Here is a 20,422-nt window from a genome sequence, read left to right as displayed (position 1 = left end):
GAAAGTAAACCTCATTACTACACATACTACTGACACAGGAGAGAGAAGGAAATTACTTAGGCACAGAGTTGAAAGGTAAAACAGTCCTCGGAAGAATTTCCCTTTTAATAAAAAGAGGCTCCCAAATAATATCTTTTCTAACCAAGAGCAGCCTGAAAAATCAAGCTTCAGATATAGATAAGGAAGTGGAAAGTTTGCCCAGGGGAATGCTGGCAGCTGCGCCAACAGAAAAGAGCTACCTGTAAACCAGGCAAGTTCAACATGGAGACTCCATCTCCCGTTTTCTTTGTTACCACGTGTGCAATAAAGAACTAAGCAACATGGCGCCAGCCAGGCAGACGATCCATCTGCATAATAAAAGATTAGGCCTGTAAACCCAGCACTTTGGGAGGACGAGGCAGGCAGATCACCTCAGGTTGGGAGTTCAAGACCAGGCTGACCAACATGGAGAAACCCTGTCTCTATTGAAAATACAAAAAATTAGCCTGGCGTGGAGGTACATGCCTGTAATCCCAGCTACTCAGGAGGCTGACACAGGAGAATTGCTTGAACCCAGGAGGTGGAGGTTGCTGTGAGCCAAGATTGCTCCATTGCACTCCAGTCTGGGCAATAAGAGCAAAACTCCATCTCAAAAAAATAAAATAAAAATAAATATAAAGAAATAAAAGTTTAGCGTGGGGCAGCCAGGTTTTCAAATCCTGTGCAAATAGCACACCTAGCTCTAACCAGTTTTTCACACCCTATGCAAATGGCACACCTAGTCCAACCAATTTTTCATGCCCTGTGTAAATCAGACACCGTCTCCTCAAGCTCATCCATAAAGCCCACTGCATTTCACCCAGAAAGTGGCAACCCATTTCTCAGGGACCCTTCCCCCCGCAGCAGAGAAACCTCTTTCCTTTCTTTCACCTATTAAACTTTCGCTATGAACCTCACCCTGTGTGTCCGCATCCTAGTTTTTCACGGCCTTGGGACAACAAATCTCAAGTATTTACCACAGACAACAATGCTGCTTCACTAATACAGATTATTTAAAAATGAACATCGTTACCATCATCATAGGAAGAAGTTTTACAACTCTCCTGCTTCCCACTACCTTCTAAAATATAATTCATTTTAAGAATTGTACCTCATCTAAACATCCCAGAAAGCCCTCCTTCATAATTCTGAAAACTCCTGTGGGATTTGTGATCTGTGTGTTTCTGATCACATGCTGGCTTGGACTTGCAGTACTATGTACTGACAATGCTCCAATGACTATGCTCTCAAGTAAACCACATGTTCCTAGAAAGATAAAGATGACTTTATATATGTCTTTGTATTTCCCCAGAACACAACACTTGTTGTCATAATAAGTTTGATTTTTAAAATACATATATAACTTGATTAACAAAGGTAAATCAATGAGTAATGAGTACAATAGCTTTAAACACATTATAATTTGTTTCAAGTTATGCTGTAATTTTTATACAAAGGAGGGAGTACAACATGGGTTTTTGATATAAAAGCCAGTCAATAGTTTAAGATGATATCATTTTAAACTCCAGGTAAGAAAAGGATGTACACATAGTAAATACTTCAGGGATATGTACATAGAAAACCAGAGAGAAAAGCTGTAAATCAGTTGTGTGCCTAATAGAAAACTACTCTCCACATCTTTGTATTTGGATTCAGAGAATTTTAAGTAAAAGTTGTAGCTGAATCTTAGTTCTGCTGCTGAGAGAGAAACAAAGATACTTTGAAATAAAAACCTTCTGAGGAAAGTAAAATGAGTCAAGGCGCATGGTTCTCTCATTAAGGGTATGAAAGACAAGTTGTTATGTCCCACTTGGGGGTCAGGAATGACCCCTCCCCCGCTTATGTTATCTACTGCAGCAATCACAGTTTTGCTTCCTTAGCAACCATTTCAGAAATCACTTTTCTCCCATCTGAGTCCTTGTTCACATGGGGCTGTGCTCACCCTGTGGTCGCAAGGCTGAGCCCAGTCACTTCAGGGATGGAGTCAGGGATCTGGATGTGGCACAACATCACGGATCAAGGAGAATTTTACCAGAGAATTTTACGGCTGCTATTTAGAACAAGATGCTTTAGTGACCTTTCATTGCTGGATAAGAAAGATTTAAGATGGCAGTTGCCTGGGCCATCTTTTAAAAGGACACCATCTGAAAATGAAGCCAGTTCTAAGACAGACAGAGACAGTGAATAAATGATAGAGATTAGAGAGAGAGATTAAATTTCTAATCATATTCACATTCACATTGTTTGTACCTTTATGTGTATTTGTTAACTAAGTCAACCTTATCCCTGTACTTCCTGGTGTCATGCCTCAGTAAATTCTGTTCTGTTTGAACTTGATTTGTTACCATTTGCAATTCAAAGGTCTTAGCTTTTATCACAGTGACTATATGTATAAATATATGTGCCAGTCCTTTTATTAATGTCAAAACTAATTGGAGTCAAATTTAATCTCACAAGAAGAACACAATGAGAAAAGTTTAAATAAAATATCATTAAATGTTCAAATTGTTTGAAATGTTCTTTCACTTAGAGGGTAAATATATCTAGATCATACAGATATATCATCTGCTCCTTACAAAATAGACAGCTACAAAATAGTACCTACAAAAATATTTTGTATTGGTTCATTAATCAAAAATATTTTTCAACAAGGTACCGTATGCTAGGCTCTGGGAATACAATGACGTATTCATATGCCTTTTACCCTTACAGCCGTCTAGTTTAGTAGAAGGGATAACTATGATAAAATAATCACTTATATAAATGAAAAACTATAACAATGTTTAGGATAGGAGAATTTAATCCCTGAAGTTAGGAAGTGCTAAAAACCAATGGGTAAACGTAAGAGGTAACATAATTATGACCCAGCTCAACAATGAAACAGAGCAACATGCTCTTTGTGAACATAAAACTTTCAAAATACAAATATTCAATGCCACAACCAAGACATTAAGAACAAAAATACTCTTAAAACACTTCCAATAGTTGTAGTCAGTAATTTGTAAACATGTTGTACTGTAGTACCTATATTATTTCAAAGCATCTGTATTTATTTTATTTTACTTTTCTGAACCTCATTGACAATGGTAACTATATATTACTGCATCTTATTCACTTTCTCTAAGAGATCAAATGCTTTCCTATCAATGATTCCAAAAGGACATATGTAGATAATTCATTCAAAAGTCCGTATTTGATTCTGAGAGAAAGCAAACCAAGTTTCTGTATTAATTCCTCCTCTGTTAGCATCTAGAGAATATGCACATATATGCGCACACTCACACACACGCTTTTAAACCCATTACAACTAGAGAATACAATGTGAACTTTATCAGGGAGGATTGTACATAAAAAGTAGCTAAAACAGTAAGAGGAAGGAAGTCACTAGATTTGGTCAGAGAATATTAGCTAGAAACTAATCGATGGAATAGCTAAAAATGGCTACATGGTTTGGGAAGAAAAAGTGAGAGAGTTTTTTTTTTTTCTATAGAGAAGAGAGAAAAATAAAAGTTTATCAGTGAACAAACAAGTAGACAATGAAGGCCCCAGAATGAAAAAGATGGAGAACTTCAGCCAACCTACTATGAACTTGCAGCTTGAGCAAGAAATAGGCCTTACTGTTTTAACCACTGAGATTTTGAACTTTTAAATCACGATGTAACTAAACCTAAGGTAAAATTGTGTATCTAGAGCTTTAAAATTCCTAGCTTGTTTGTCAAAGGCCCAGGCAAGTTTGGTATTTATGGAATTAAAGATAATGTGGAAAATATGAAAACAAATCATTAAAACATTTTCAGTGCTTTGAATCATTAAACAGAGAGCATTGTACAATGTGAAGTGTTGGGAATGACTGGTTGAAAGAAACACAGAGATTCCTTACAAAGCATATGAGATATGCCATTAGAATGAAAATTGTTTGCATTTTTGGTCTGCTAAGAATTACATGTCAGGGGGACAACTGAGTGAGTTTTGTTGGGAATTCAAAATGTGAGGAAATAGTAAAATATTAGTCTTACAATGCAAATTTTCTAAACATGTACAAATAATCATTAAAGAAGAAATGTAGGGAAGAAATTCTTGAAGAATTGTATACTTCAAGAAGTATACAACTGAAGGGGGATGTTAATAAGAGTGGAAATCTCAGAAAATAGCATAGAAAAGAGGGACCAAGGAATTGAATGAAGCTATGGAGCTTTTGTCATCAGGGTTGCATTGTATGTGTTGAGAATATTATTGAACCGGCAGAGAAACAGGTCTGTGCAGCTCATGGGTGAATGAAACCTGGCAATCGGATCCACTGCCAATCACTCAGCCCATCAACTGGCTTTAGGAAATGGATGAAATTAAGTCCATACTTCTGAGCAAGGAAAGTAGCACTACAAACGAAACACAAATGTTGGATGCTTTAGGGGGAAGAGGAAAATTAGGTAATCAATGCACCATTTTCAAAAGTGCAGCTACTCCATTTTAACATGAGAGGGAGTCATAAGTGGATGTCAATGTGCTTTTCAGGATACACGCAACAGACTGTGGAGTAGCCAATAATCCTTGAATAAACTGTAAGACTGACAACTCTGGCACATAAAAATGCCGACTTTTAAAAAGTAGTACTCACCTGTGAATCTAGATTAATCTCACAAGGCGATTATCTGTCCGGAGCTATGTCGGATACAATAGTGTTTCAATGCAGTAATCGATCAAAAATGCATAACTTTGGACAGCCCATCACCTGTTTTTATTGTTTGCATTCAAATTCAGTGGCATGCCATCAACAGGAATATCTTGGTTGGGTTGCTCTTAATACTTGGATTGCTCGTGTGATACCCATGTAACATGTCACAGAATATAGGGGATACAGACGCTTCCAAGCTACAGTGTGGCTCGTAAAACAGACGTTATCAGAATAAACATGCCACTCTGCCGTTTTAAAAATCGTTGAATAAGATTAGAGAATAAACAGCAGGATTCATAATTGAATGAAGGCCCTCTGAACTCCTGATCCTCCTATCAGACCATAAAAAGATCTACTGAGAGAGAAAGAAAGATCTTTTCTCTCACGACTCTAAATTGATTATGTTAGCTCTAATAACAAAATGCCAGTTTAGGAAATAACCTAGCACATGGAAATGCATAGAACACACGTAAACGAGAAACGTTAGCATGCAGAAGAATAAAAAGACATAGAAATAGGTGAACATGACCTAAAATCATTAAAAGTATTTTCTAAATAAATACCTCTCAATAATATTAAAATGGACTTTATTATATAATAACAAAATATTGCTAAAATAGAAAGATAACAGATACACTTCTCCTTATTCTTCCCATTTAGTAAAACCTAGGATATTGTATACAAAACAAACATAAGGAGACTCGAAAATATGAAAAGAAGAAAGCACACTGGCTGAAAACCTTGGCCATGTAGTGCTTTAAAAGAACTATATGGCCGGGCGCGGTGGCTCACGCCTGTAATCCCAGCACTTTGGGAGGCCGAGACGGGCGGATCACGAGGTCAGGAGATCAAGACCATCCTGGCCAACACGGTGAAACCCCGTCTCTACTAAAAAATACAAAACAAAATTAGCCGGGCGAGGTGGCGGGCGCCTGTAATCCCAGCTACTCGGGAGGCTGAGGCAGGAGAATGGCGTGAACCCGGGAGGGGGAGCTTGCAGTGAGCCAAGATTGCACCACTGCACTCCAGCCTGGGCGACAGAGTGAGATTCCATCTCAAAAATAAAAATAAAAAATAAAAATAAATAAAAATAAAAAAAAGAACTATATGACTGTGTGTTCCCTGTTTTTGGTTCATTTTGTTTTATTTGGCTCATATATCCCAGAAACGGAGATAAAGAAACCAGCAACCTGGAAATCCTAACCAAAGACTGCTCTCTCTTTCCAAAGGGCCAAGGGTACAGCCTCGGCGGACAGAAGACTTTGGGCAATAACCATGCAACTCCAGCCAGATATGGTGAGAGAGACTGTTCCTCGCCTCCACAGCCACCAGAGCCCCTTACAGGGCATGTCTCACCCCCATGGGTTGGTGTTAGAGAGGGCCACGTAAGAAGACACGTTTCCACTGCCACAGGGCGAAAGCCTCAACTTCTACCCCCACTTAGGAGTAATGAGGAGCCCACCCGGCCTCCCCGCTGGGCGTGTCCAGGGAGGCCAGGTGGTGAGCAGAACCCAAAAATTCCTAGTCATCCCAGATGGAGTGGTCTCAGCGGAAGCCGAGAGGTGATCCAGAACCTGCATCTCTGTCACGCAGTAATGCAGAGCCTCTTCCCCAGTGGCCAGGTGAGGGACCTGGAATTACAACCCTAACTGGGAGTAACTCTTCCTCCTTTGCTGCCAGAGCAGTTTCAGGGGGAAATCCAGACAAAACAGAAGGTGGAAATAAGATCTGGCGTCTTATTACATAATACTCAAAATGGACTACACCTAGGTATGTCATAAACGAATCAGAGTCAACGAGAAAAATCTTGAAAGAAGCCCAAGGCTAAAAAAAACACCTTACATTTAGAGGAACAAGAATAAGAGTGACAGTGGAGTTCTCATAGAAACAAGGAACACAAGAGGATAATGGAATGAAATGTTTAAAATGTAAAAGGAAGAAAAGCACCAATCAAAACTCTATATCCAATGAAATTATCATTCAAAAGTAAAAAACAAAACCAAAAGCTTGCTTGAATAGACAAAACATAGGAATGCAATACCAGCAGACCTGTCCTTCAAAAAATGATAAATTATATTTTTTGAGGAAAGAAAAATGATGTAGGTCAGAAGTGGGAATTTACCTAAAGGAAGGATGTTGGAGAATGAATAAAAAAGGTAATTTTTTTATTTTTGTTATTCTTAACTGGTCTAAAAAAAATAACTGTTTAAAGTGATAATAACACAAATCCACTAAATGAATCTATATAGTGTATGGTTAAGTGAAATGAATGGCAGTAATGCCACTGGGGTTGTGGGAAGGAGAAATAGGGAATACTCTCTTAGAAGGCACTGCCCAGGCCGGGCGCGGTGGCTCAAGCCTGTAATCCCAGCACTTTGGGAGGCCGAGACGGGCGGATCACAAGGTCAGGAGATCGAGACCATCCTGGCTAACCCCGTGAAACCCCGTCTCTACTAAAAATACAAAAAAATAGCCGGGTGAGGTGGCGGCGCCTGTAGTCCCAGCTACTCGGGAGGCTGAGGCAGGAGAATGGCGTGAACCCGGGAGGCGGAGCTTGCAGTGAGCTGAGATCCGGCCACTGCACTCCAGCCTGGGCGACAGAGCAGACTCCGTCTCAAAAAAAAAAAAACAAAAACAAAACAAAACAAAAAGGCACTGCACTGCATATAAAGAGGAATCGTCTATTTAAAGGTGGACATAGATCTGGTCAAAATGTAGAATATGGACTATAGGGAAATGACTACAAAAATGTGCAAAAGAAGTATAATTGATGTGTGAAGATGGAAGACCAGAGGAAATAATAAAATATTCTGTCAAATCCCGAGGAGGCAGATAATAAGCCTCTGTTAAAGGTAGAAAGCAGAAACAAATATGGGTAATAGTAGCCCAAATATATTCATAATTACTTTAAAAGTGAAAAGACAGTGATTGTCAGAATGGATAAAAAATAAAATATAGGTCTAAATGTAAAGTACAAAAGTGCAAACTTTCTTAAAGAAAACAGGACAAATATATCATATCTTGGGTTCAGTAATGATTTTTAAATACGAAAACAATAGCTCAAGCCAAGAAAGAAAGAATAAGCTAATCTTATAAACTAAATTATAACTTTGTTATAATTTTGAGCTAATTATAATATAATTTCTGCTTTGAAAAAGATACTGTTAACTGAATATAAAGACAAACTACAAGCTTAGAGAAAATGTTTTCACAACACATATATGTAAAAAACTTGTATCTAAAGACATCAAACAAGACATCTCATTGCTGTCTCAACAATAAGACATCAAACAAGCCAATTATAAAACTGGCCAAATCCATGCACAGACTTTTCACCAAATAAGATATACAGATAGAAAATGAGCATATGAAAAGATATTCCCTGTCCTTTTCACTATGGAATTGCAAAATAAAGCCATGAGGTACCCATCTGCACCTACTAGAATGGCTAAAATCTAATAACTGCCATTACCAATTACTGGCAAGGACACAGAGCAAATAGAAATGGACTAAAATTGTATACATCATAATAAACACATATTTAGCTTAATAGAGATACAGATGCTGACAGAAATATTTACAGACATGTGTAGATATTAACATGAGTTAGTGTACACATATATATCCCCTTGATCTTTAAACTGAGAAGCCCTGGGAATAGCAGTGAATGACATCCTAGCAGCAGGAAATAAACGTAAAACTCAGATCTTTACCAATAAAAAGAGCCATAGCATGTTGGAGAAGTGAATGATTTTAAAACTTGTTAAGAAAATATACAAGAGGAACCTGGCCCATTTTGCTATAATAGAAAGGAAGAAAGTGCTCAACACACACACACACACACACACACACACACACACACACAATGGGAATTATGTCAAGGCATACAAGAGTTAACTAAGAAAGCATCCTATAGCCAAAGGTAGAACAATCTGAGCAACAAAATAAATAAAATAGCTTTGGATTATAACCGAAAGTATACAGTGAATTAACATGAATCCATGAAGATATAAAAATAATCGAATAAAGTAAATAGATATGGAAGAATAGGCAAATCTTCTGTGCAAAATAAATCCAAATTCATACAGCTATTTCGCCCTTAATGAGGTGGATCATAGCTCCCCTCTCCATATACGTGGGATATCTATAGTGACTTCTTTCCAACGAGTGCACTGTAAAAAGGGAGAAGAGAAGAGAAACTTTACTGTGCAGAAACCTGAGAAACACTACCTCAGGCCAAGTAAATAAGTTTAGTGCTGACAGGGTTAAGTCATTTTATAACAAACGCCCTTCATATGATGTGAACAGAATGGCATTCCACTTCTGTCTTTCTCTCAAAAACACATTAATACAGTTTAATCATGAGAATAACATAAGAGAGACCCCAACTCGGAACCTTCTAAAACACATTCATAGGGATACTTTCCTAATCTCTGGAAGTTGTCATGATTATTAAAATATTTTAAAACAATTCATTAAAAAGTTTAAAATATGTAGACATAAATTAATAATCTAAAATCCTGTTTCAGAAACCTAGAAAAGAAAGAGCAATATAAACCTAAAGCAGAGAAAAAATAAAATCATAAAACATCAGAAATCAATTAAAATGAAGACAGAAAAACAAAAGATAAAATCAATGGTCCAAAGAACAATTTCCTCGAAAATATCAATAAAATTGACAAACTTACATCAGGATTAACAAAAAAGTAAACAAAAGGAAGAGACGTCACCAATAATAAGAATGGAACAGGGGAATCATTACAAACCTTGCAGATATCAAGATGATTATAAGGAAAATCTATGAAAAAGTCTACACACATACATTTGACAAATAGATAAAAATTGAAAAAGTTCTTTAAAATTGAAAAATTTCTCAAAAAACACCCTCTACCACATCTCACTCAATATGAAATATATCCTCTAACTATTCAGGAAGTATAATTCATGATCTTAAAATTTTCTGAAAATAAAATATACAGATGCTGATAATTTTACTGGAAAATTTTACCAAACATTTAAACAAAAATTAACATCACTTCTACACAATTTCCTCTAAAAAAATATCAGAGGAGGGAATACTTCCTATTTCATTTTATCATGACTGAATTTAAGTCAGTATTACCCTGATACCAAAACCAAAGAAAGTACATAAAATGAAAAAAAAAGAAAGAAACCACAAAACAATATCCCTTGTGAACAGAAATGTAAAAATTACTATAAAATATTAACAAATAGCACTTATCAATATATACATAAAATAATTTTACACATCAGCCACTGTAGTTTATTTCAGCATTGCAAGGCTGGCTCAAAAATTGAAAGTCAATGTGATTTACCTTTAACAGTTGAGAAAAGAAAAATTACAAGATCATATCAATTGATGCAGAAAAATTAGTTGACAAAATTCAACATTCATTGAAGACAAAAACTCTTGGCAATTCTAGGAATTAAGGAATATTGATAAATGTCATCTACAAATAGTAAAGTTTTAATTGTAAAGGATATCCGCAAAAAAAAAAAGACAAAACAAAACTTGCAGCTAACTTCACACTTCATCAGGAAAAACTAAATGTTTTCTGTTAAGAGCAGAAAAAAGTAAAAATGAATGTCTTTTCTTACTGCTTTTATTTAATACTCTAATTCAACTTAATACTGGAGGTTATAGCCAGAAAAAAAAAAAAATACCTGAAAAGAAAGTTTAAAAAAATACTGAGGAAAAAGTAAGAAATAAAATGTCCCTAATTGCAGATGACATGTTTGTCTATGTAGAAAATTTCAAGGAATCTTTTTAAAAAGCCCAAAAATGAGTAGGATAAGCAAGATCAGCATGCAAAAATTATTCACATGTCTTAGTCCATTTGGTGTTGCTATAAAGGAATACCTGAGGCTGGATAATTTATAAGAAAGGAAGTTTATTTGGCTCACAATTCTAGTATAAGAAGCATGGGTGTAGCATCTGCTTCTGGTGAGGACTTTAGGCTGCTTCCACTCATGACAGAAGGTAAATGGGAGTTTGCATGTGCAGAGATCACACAACACAATATATTCATTAGAGAAGCTAATTCCATAGCTAGAGTGCAGGAAATTGAGATTTAAAAATCAAACTAAAGTAGCCATCCCTACCATCTCTCTCTCTCTCTCTCTCTCTCTCTCTCTCTCTCTCTCTCTCTCTCTCACACACACACACACACACAAACTGCAATGAGTTATCGCTACACACCTATCAGAATGGCCAAAATAAAATACAGTGAAGCACCAAATGCTGGTGATGATATGGGGGAACTGAACGACTCATAACATTGCTGATGGGAGTGTTAAATGCTACAGCTACTATGGAAAACATTTTGGCAGTTTCTAAAATAAACAAGCATGCAACCATCATAACTACAATACAACCTGGAAATTGTCCTCCTTGGCGTTTATTTTACAAAAATGAAAACATGCACAATACAGTCAAGTTGAATTATTCTATAAAGCAAGTATTTATTGGTCAAAATTGTAAGATATATATCAGGACTCTGCAGAATATACAACATACTTTATATCCTGATATGAAAAGATCAGATCCACAAATCACATTAGCTAGGCACAGTGGGGTTGCGCCTGTAGTCCCAGCTCCCGCAGGAAGCAGAGGTGGAATGACCATGGAGCCCTGGAGGGCCAGGCTGCTGTAAGCTGTGATCATGCCACTGCACTCCAACCTGTACAACAGAGCGAGATCCCATCTCAAAAAATGAAAGAAAAATAAAGATCTACAAATCATGTTACAGAAGTAACACAAATTTAAAGTAACATCCTTTTACAAATGACACAAGAGAAGCATTCTTCTACTTTATTAAGGAGGAATTTTTCTCAATATTTTGAAGTGTGAAACCATCTAGGGTCTTATAAATCCTTAAAAAATAATTTTTGAATGTAAGAGCACTTATAACAAAAATATTTTCATTATCTAAATAATCCTATTTGAATTTACTCCATCATGGTTACAAGATCAATCAGAAAACAAAACAAATACAAAAAAGAGCTCAATATTTAGGTAGATATCAATCCTTTTCCAAAAATGTAAAGCTAAAATGTACACACTTAGTGATAATTATATTACAGAGAACATATAATAAGTGCTTATTACTTGTCAGGCGCTGGGCGCTGTGCTAAAAATCTTATCTCCTCTCAATATATTCATTAGACAAGCAAATTCCATAGCTAGAGTGCAGGAAATAGAGGTTTAAAAATCAAACTAAAGTAGCCACTCCTACCATCTCTCTCTCTCTCTCTCTCTCTCTCTCTCTCTCTCTCTCTCACACACACACACACACACACACACACACACAAACAAGCATGATTCTATACACACACACACACACACACACAAAAATTAGGACCTTTTTCTCCTTAAATCCCAGCAATCATTGTCACTACAGATATCATAAACAGCAGGAACATATGCTCAAATAGTGCCCTTAAGGCGACCTTGCATGCTCTGAAAGGCATAGTCTTATGGTAGATCTAATTCCAATGCTTTTTAAAAGTTAGGAATTAAAACAAAAAATTAGTTGTTTTTACCAAGCTAGCAAAATTGATAGGGAAAACGCAAAATACTTTGTTATTTTATGTCTCGATTTTATAACTAGAAACCCAAAGAAAATCATCTAAAACTTTATAAATGGAAAAAGAAGGTTAAAAGGTGACTAGTTATAAAATTAATAGACAAAATCAATAGTAAAAATAAAATAACCATTTAAAATATCATGGAATTAAATTATCAAAGGACAAAAATTTTTAAAAACTCACAAGCCTATAATAATAGCTAAATTTATTGAGCATTCTTATTGCAAGGAAATAGTCTGTGTTACATTAACTTATACAAATACAACTGTAAAACAAAACGTCTTTAAATCAAAATATATGTCGTAAAATTTTAAAGCATAACTTGCTCTTCGAGCTTATGGAATGATCCTAACAATTATTTCTTAATTCTTCTTAACATTCAGTGGGATAACAATTTAACTAAATAGTGTTTGTTTGATTTGTTTTGCTAGGAGATATTAAATTAATTTGGTTTTCTGGGAAAAAAAACCAAAAAAGAAACGACCAAAAAATACGACATTTTGAGTAATAGGAATACTTTTTTGTTTTCCTGGCTACATTTGATCTTTTAAAGGTAGAGAAAATTTTAAAAGCTGGTATCTACAGGGGTATCTACAGGGGAATACAAATGTAGATCAATGTGTTACAGTAAAGTAATGAAAGATATATGGAAATAGTTTCCATTATTAATTGTTATAGGACACACCACTTTCAAATTTCAGATAACAAATCTGCAGTTTGGGCAGCGCTCCAAAGAGGCAGCTTGTCCAGGATCCTCTTTGGTGTCAGCTCCAATGACTAGAGCCCCGGAGGCGTCTGAAGGCACCGTTGCCTATTTGAACCCCAGATTGGGAAGACTCAAACTGCTGAGGCCTAAGACTCCTGGTTCCCATCAGGTATCTCATTCGGTTTATTTATGATCTCTTTTCTCATTGGCAGTTTTGGGATAACTGGACTTAATTTATAGGTTCAGGACTCCCAGTGTGCATTTCCCAGGAAAGACGGTGACAAGGGAGAAGACTCTTACAGACCAGCCTTGGAAGTCACATAGCATCACTCTCATTATAGTCTGTCAGTCCAGCTGGATACAAAGGTCTGCTCCAGTTCAAGGGAAGGGAACAGACCTATCTTTCACTGGGGCAGTGTCAAAGTTGCGGAAGAAAGAAGGGCAGTGAGTAGGGAGGACATCGGTGTGGTCGCCATTGGAAAATAAAAGTGAGAACAGAAATGTGTTCCAGACTACAGGTGGCATTTCACATTAGCGCAGAAAAGTGGGTATTTAATAACGGATGTTCTTTGGGTTTCTGGTTTTAAAATTGAGACATACAAAATAATAAAGTATTTTGTGTTTTCCTTATCAATTATGCTACCTTGGTAAAAACAACCAATTTTTTTTTTAATTGTCACTTTTAAAAAGCATTGGAATTAGATTTACCATAAGGCTATGCCTTTCAGAGCATGCAAGGCCACCTTAAGGGCACTATTTGAGCATGTGTTCCTGCTGTTTATGATATCTGTAGTGACAATGATTGCTGGGATTTAAGGAGAAAAAGGTCCTAATTTGTGTGTGTGTATGTGTGTATAGAATCATGCTTGTTTGTATGTGTGTGTGTCTGTGTGTGTATGTGTGTTTATGATGGTAGGAATGGCTGCTTTAGCTTGATTTTTTAAATATAACAACAGAAAAAATAATACTTTTATATAACAACAGAAAAACTATTAAAGCTTTTTTATATAAATAATCATAAATTAGACAAGTCCATTTTACAGTGGAATAATGCTAATACCAATCAAATATTAAATGAATTAAATGAAATAAAACCTTCAAAACACAAGAAGTAACTTGGATAAATTTATTTCTAATTCTGAACTGTTAAAGGCTTTCTCAGGAAGACATGGAATTTATAAAGGAATGAATAAAATTCTCCATAGAAATTAAATCTCATGAAAAGAAAATTAAAACTGATATGAAATGAAATAAGACACTGAAAAGTTTGAAAAATATAAGGCAATGGGATTTATAGCTTTAATTTGGAAAAAGTTCAGAGAAAATATTTTTTAAAAAGAAAATATATTCAATACAGACATTAGTAAAGGAAATTAATGATTACAGAAAATAGAAATAAAATAGAAACTCTCAGAAAGTATAAGGAAAGTGCTTAAAACCATTTATAACTTAAGAAGTGCATCTCAAAATCAAAGAATATATTGGTCTAGGAAGATGTTTTTGTATGTATTCTCATATTGCTTAAAGATCAGAAATGATTTTAAGGTGATTGTATATTTTTTGTACACATATCTATGAAACAAATACTTTTCTTTTATGTCCTTTTGCCTAGATGAAATTTTATGCCACAACAATGTAAGACTGACTTTTCCTGCAGCATTGATATACAAATGTAATGCTTATTTAAATACTTGAAAAAGAGGAGACGATTAATATTTATAGTATGCATAATCTGAAGATCACATTTCTGTACCTGGATTGAAAATGTTCAGACTGATAAAAAATTAAGCCTATTCCAAACAGCAGGACTCTAGAGGCCAGAACAAGGTTCTGCTCCCTGTGGTAATAAGTGAAAAATACAAGAATAAAGTGGACTTTGCTGAAGAGAATAAAATGCTCTGATTTCAATAGCGAATGTAGATTAACGGTAAGAGCAGATTCCTTGTCAGTCGGGGTTAAAAGCATTTGCTTTATTGATACTCAGAATATCTCCGACTAAAGTGTGTGTTTTGTTATTCATCTCTATGATATTTACACCCTTGGGCTTAACAGCAAAAATCGATAGATAATGAGAGAGAGGTGGACATGCACTTTACACACACACATCCCTACGGCGAAAAAATTAAACCTGGAATCTACGATCATTGTGGCAAATAGCCAGCTTGTTTCCGTTTTTCATGTTAGTAAGAGAGAATTAATAGCTGAAACCAGGAAAAGTTTTAATGAAATCAGAAAAATACGTTATAATAAACAAGGCATTATAGAATCTTTGCCATTATTAATGTGGTGTTACATGTTAGTATAAAATAAGAAAAACTGTAAAAGGAAGACAAATATTCTTTTCTGTCCTCTAATTTCTACCAGTAGAGACTGATGCTATTCTCTAAGAAAAGAAGTTCAATTGTGACTTTAAAAATGTCTTACAAAGCCCTCCACCGAAGGATGAATAAAGCTATCTGAAAGACTCCAAATTCAGGCTTACTGTCGTTAACTCCTTTTTACTCATCATAGTTTTAATTTATAACTTGCTTATCAGTTTTGGAAAAAAAAACGTTTTCTGTAAGCACATTTTAAAATGTGCTTACAAAAGATCATTTTTGATGCCCTCAAACTTAGCTTTTGATATCTTATTCATTTATTATTTCTTTATTTTTTCTTTTTCTACTGGTTGTATTGTTTATTTTTTATTTTTTACATCTGTTTCTTATTTCTTTATGTGGATGTTTGCGTAATCACCTTTAAGTCTTGTCAAATTAAGTCTGGCCAAAAAGCTGCCTCCTTACATATTTTAAGTTCCACCTAAAGGTGTCCCCATACATAGTGAACTTTAATCCACTAGATGTGTGAACACATTTTAACTTTTAAGAAGTAGTGAAGTCTCAGCCAATCACAGCAGCTGAGCTTTGACCAATCACAGGTAGCCAACTGTTCATACCTTGTTCAAATAAGGCAAAAGCCAAGCTGTAACCAGCCTAGCTGTTTCTGTCCCTCATTTCCGTTTTCCAAACTTCACTATCCTTTTTCTGTTGATACATGTTACTGACCACGTGGCAGCCCAAGTCACACTGCACCTGTTCTGGTCCTGTGACCTGCCCAATTCACAAATTCTTCTTTGCTTGCTTAAACTCTGTTAATTGTAATTTGCCTAAGTTTTTCTTTCGACACCCTGAATTATTATTTAAATGTATGCACTTGAAGTTTTAAATTTCCATAATATGATATTTTACTGCATCACTGAAGTTTTGTCATGTAACATTGTTACTGCTTTTTGGTTCTGTTTCCTGGAAGAAAGACTTTAGCTCTTTGTCTTGCACATCAGTAAAAAATATTAACCATGCAACAATCATTCATCCCGATTCACTGAAAACACAGAAAGCCAGGGTTCAGGTAATGCTCATCTATTAAGATGCCTTAATGTAATTTCACATTAAATGCCTCTGTCAAATGCTGAGTCCCCAGAAGGTTTCAGAAAAACACATTAATCAAACAAAACTGAGATTATTAGATTTAGTGCAGTAAGAGAGAACACTACCTTGACAGAATCTTAATAGTGTTTCAAATTGGGGAAATTTAAAAAAAAAAAAGAAAAGAAAAGAAAATTTATAAGGATTTAGAATTCAGACTGGATGAGCTTAAGGTAGGTCTCTCAAGCCTGGTGTCTGAGTTTGGGCAGACTTTATGCAATATCCTGTAATTTCTATTTTATTTTTTATTGGATCCATGGAATACTTTAAATTATGGTTTTCTTTCAGTGTTCAATTGTAACTTTATCTTTTGTTTATTGATTTCTGGCTCTTTGCATTCTGATCAAAGAACTTATTTGTATGGCACTCATTTTTTGAAATTTATAAGACATTACTTGGGGCCTATCATATATGAATTTTTGTAATGTTTCATAGAAATTCAACTTCTTGAGTTTGGCAGTATGTATTTCTATTTATGTTTGTTCAATTCAATATTTGTGTGTTGTTTAAATCACTTTTGAACTTAGATATGTGTTCTCAACTTAAAAAAGCTTTAATGAAAAATTTGTCAATCTCCTTTTGTAGAATTCATAAATCAAGGTATTTTCATTACTGATATATTTCTAACATTTATACAATTTTCTTGTTTTTTGTTTTCTATCTGGCCTTTTTCAATTAAGTTTAAAATGTCATATTTGCCGCTCTTTCATTTTATTTTCATGTTGTTACTTATAAACTCTACCTTGATTCTTAAAGTGGTTACCTTTGAAATTTTACTATGCATAATTAAATTATTGAAGGCTAAAATTAATCATTATTAATACTCCCTTTTAATATAATACAAGAGTATTAAAATTACCTTATTATAATTTCTCCAAATGCATTTTGTATTATTATTGTTGCAGCTTCACAAATTAGGCATAGATATTAATGTTTATGGCAGAAAAAATATGTATTGCTTTCACTACATTTATCGCCGCCTTTGTTCACTATCCCCAAAATGTCAAACATTGTATTGGTTTTTTGCCTGGGGGCAGCAGTGCCTCCAAATTCCTTCTTTTAACTAAAGTGGAATATATTTGTAATATTTTGTTCAATTGAAATATAAAGCATCACTTATCCACTAAGTTTCTTTTTTTCAATCCCACTTATTTCAATAGTTTTTGCATTGTCATTGTTTTCTAAGTAAGAGATTCTTGGAGGAATGTTTTTTTAATATTCAAGAGTTTGATGTATATAAATGCATTTATATGCACATTTTTCTTATTTTCCAGTAGCCATAAGTGTATACTTTCATCTTCTAGAAATTGAATAAAGTTTTACTCTACTTTTTTCTCTCATAATAAATCTATGACTCATGTTCATTATTCAAAAATGCTTACTCAAAGCATTGCCTTTTACTTTGATTTCATATTCCATATATATGGGAAAAGTTTCATATGTATGCATACATTAAATAAACCCTATGAATTGTAGAGTTTCACATTTCTAAATCATTTTTTCCTACTTATCGATAGACCAATGGCTGGAAATGTGTTCTAATTTATATCAATATCCTTTTCCCTTATTTCCCTCTTACTCTGCAATATTAAAGACACAAGTCTCAATTTGTTCTATTACATTTCCTCTAAGTCATCCATAATCAATTGAATAGACCAAACTAGATGTTAATCTTCAGTGTGAGCGGGAAAGTTTCCCTGAATCCTGCACAGTGGGTTGTGGTATAACGCAGCCCTCTGAGGTACAACTGCAGGCAAATCCCTTTAAGCAGATCCCATTAATGTTCCCACTATTCCGTAACTGTCACTGTTTCCTCCGTAGCAATCCATTTCTTCTTTCGAAGAAACACGTTTTCTTAAATCTCACTGCCTGATTTCGTGATACTGATAATTTAGTTCTAAAATAACTCAACCTGCATCTACTCTTTACCCTCATTCGCCCCACCTATAATGTTTCATCAGGAGAGAAGAAGGCATTGCCAACTTCCACTCCTGTCATTTACGAGGGTTGAGAATTTCAGCTTAAATGCATGACTATTGATGCGTGGAATGGAGGTGAGGGAGCCAAACGGGCAGCCCAGTGGAGGGCCTTTTCCACAGGCAGCTCAGTGAGACCTGAGTGGGCCCATGTCCACACAGCAGAACACAGCAGAACCCACAGATCCCAGAAGTGAGACCACTGTGTCCACAGTTTTTGTTCTAAGAAGCACTTGTCAAGAAAGAAATCCTATAAACCAATGATTAACTTTGCCTTTTACTCCAGGAAGTCTCCACCAAACAGTCTTTGAGAAAACGGCTTTCCTGAAAAACGCTCACTCACCTGCGCAAGCAGTTGCTGATCAAGGACCCTTCCTGATGAAGACTTGCTTTAAGAACTTCGTATCGCTGCCGGGCGCGGTGGCTGACGCCTGTCATCCCAGCACTTTGGGAGGCCGAGGCGGGTGGATCACGAGGTCGGGAAATCGAGACCAACCTGGCTAACACGGTGAAACCCCGTCTCTACTAAAAATACAAAAAATTAGCCGGGCGTGGCAGCGGCCCCTGTAGTCCCAGCTACTCGGGAGGCTGAGGTAAGAGAATGGCGGGAACCCGGGAGGCGGAGCTTACAGTGAGCCAAGATGGCGCCACTCACTCCAGTCAGGGTGGTGGAGGGAGACTCCGTCTCAAAAAACAAAAAAAGAACTTCGTATTGCTGTGTCCACAAATCCTATACTATTCTGGAACATGTTTTCAAGCTCATGCCCCTCATTTGAAAGACCCACTGTCAATTATTTGAATCCGTACCCCCAAACCCTAAAACCACGAGCCTCACAGGTGGTGTTCTCAGTTCCTGCAGAAAGGCCAATTAACTCGTCTGCTTGATGCACAGGCTTTCTGGGGCGCTGTAGGGAAGGCTAGTAAAGGAAGCGCTCAGGGGACAATTGTTATGTTTCAGGTGAGGGAATACGTGGGAGAAAGAGGTAGAAAACCTCATTCTTCTGATTTTCAGTTACTATTTTATGAAGACATCTTAATATACTGGGTGATGAAAACTGTAGATATTCTCATTTTAGTTCATTCACCTTAAATTAGGATGAATTCCTTAGAAATTCTAACATCTGATTATTGGAATAATGTTTGACATTATAATATAATGTCTTTTTAAAATATGTTTGTATGTAGTACAGGAACAAATTGGAAGAGGCTGCCCTAAGCCAGCTCCATACTGAAATAAAAGTAACTAATTCAAAATGTTTCCCTTCTTCTCCAAAACCACAAGATCATAAGTATCTGTTTCCTTTTCAGGCCAAATGTGTGGCAGTGAGTGGAACTGACACCAGGTAAAGATCAAAAAAGGGTGCATTGTAGAGTTCAAAATGTGTGTGCCCTCTTTTTGTGTTTAAAATTTCAAACTGTATATGAAGTATGATAATTTGTAATTGGTACAATTCATATGAAAATTTGACTTAATTAATGTTTTCAATTTTGACATTTTTTTTTTAATTCTGAGTTGCTAGTTTTAAAACAAAAGAATGATTCAAGAGCATAAAAATTAAATTCCCAGCATGGCCAATCTGGTGCAAGTTCCAAGTTATCACTTGAGCAGAGATTTTGGTTTCATTAAATTCATTAAATAAAATTATTACTTTCTTGATAATTATTTATGTAAACTAATATAGCCTTTGGTTACAGTGATGAATGTTCAAATTTTTTGGTAGATGTAGAAACTATTGCATAAACATTTACATTTTTTTGTATCCTGCAGGAATTTGGAGGAATTTCTAATAATTTAAATATATTTACAAAACCAGCCACTAGCATTTAGTTATTCTGAATTCTATAATAATTTTAAAGGAGTTGCCCTTGCCAATGTGACAAAGCACTGACCTTGTGAAGCTCAACCAATAAATAGATTAAGTAATAAATAAGGCAAAAGTGGAGAAAATTAAAGCAATGCCTGTCTTTTGAAATATGT

At 35.5% G+C, this 20,422-nt stretch overlaps 1 long non-coding RNA gene across 1 annotated transcript in view; it reads right to left on the bottom strand.

Annotated features, from left to right (window-relative positions):
* LOC126941024 (uncharacterized) overlaps window positions 1–18,918 on the bottom strand; it is a 94,804-nt gene extending 75,886 nt beyond the window's left edge. Inside the window, exon 1 of the long non-coding RNA XR_007721051.1 lies at window positions 18,788–18,918. This is a non-coding gene — a long non-coding RNA (uncharacterized LOC126941024). The remainder of the gene's footprint in view (window positions 1–18,787) is intronic.
* Window positions 18,919–20,422: the final 1,504 nt, after the last annotated feature.

The sequence above is a fragment of the Macaca thibetana genome, chromosome 18 (assembly GCF_024542745.1).
Source record: "Macaca thibetana thibetana isolate TM-01 chromosome 18, ASM2454274v1, whole genome shotgun sequence".
Lineage (NCBI taxonomy): Eukaryota > Metazoa > Chordata > Mammalia > Primates > Cercopithecidae > Macaca > Macaca thibetana.
The sequence above is the reverse complement of the archived record's forward strand: the minus strand, read 5'-3'. Positions and strand labels throughout refer to the sequence as shown.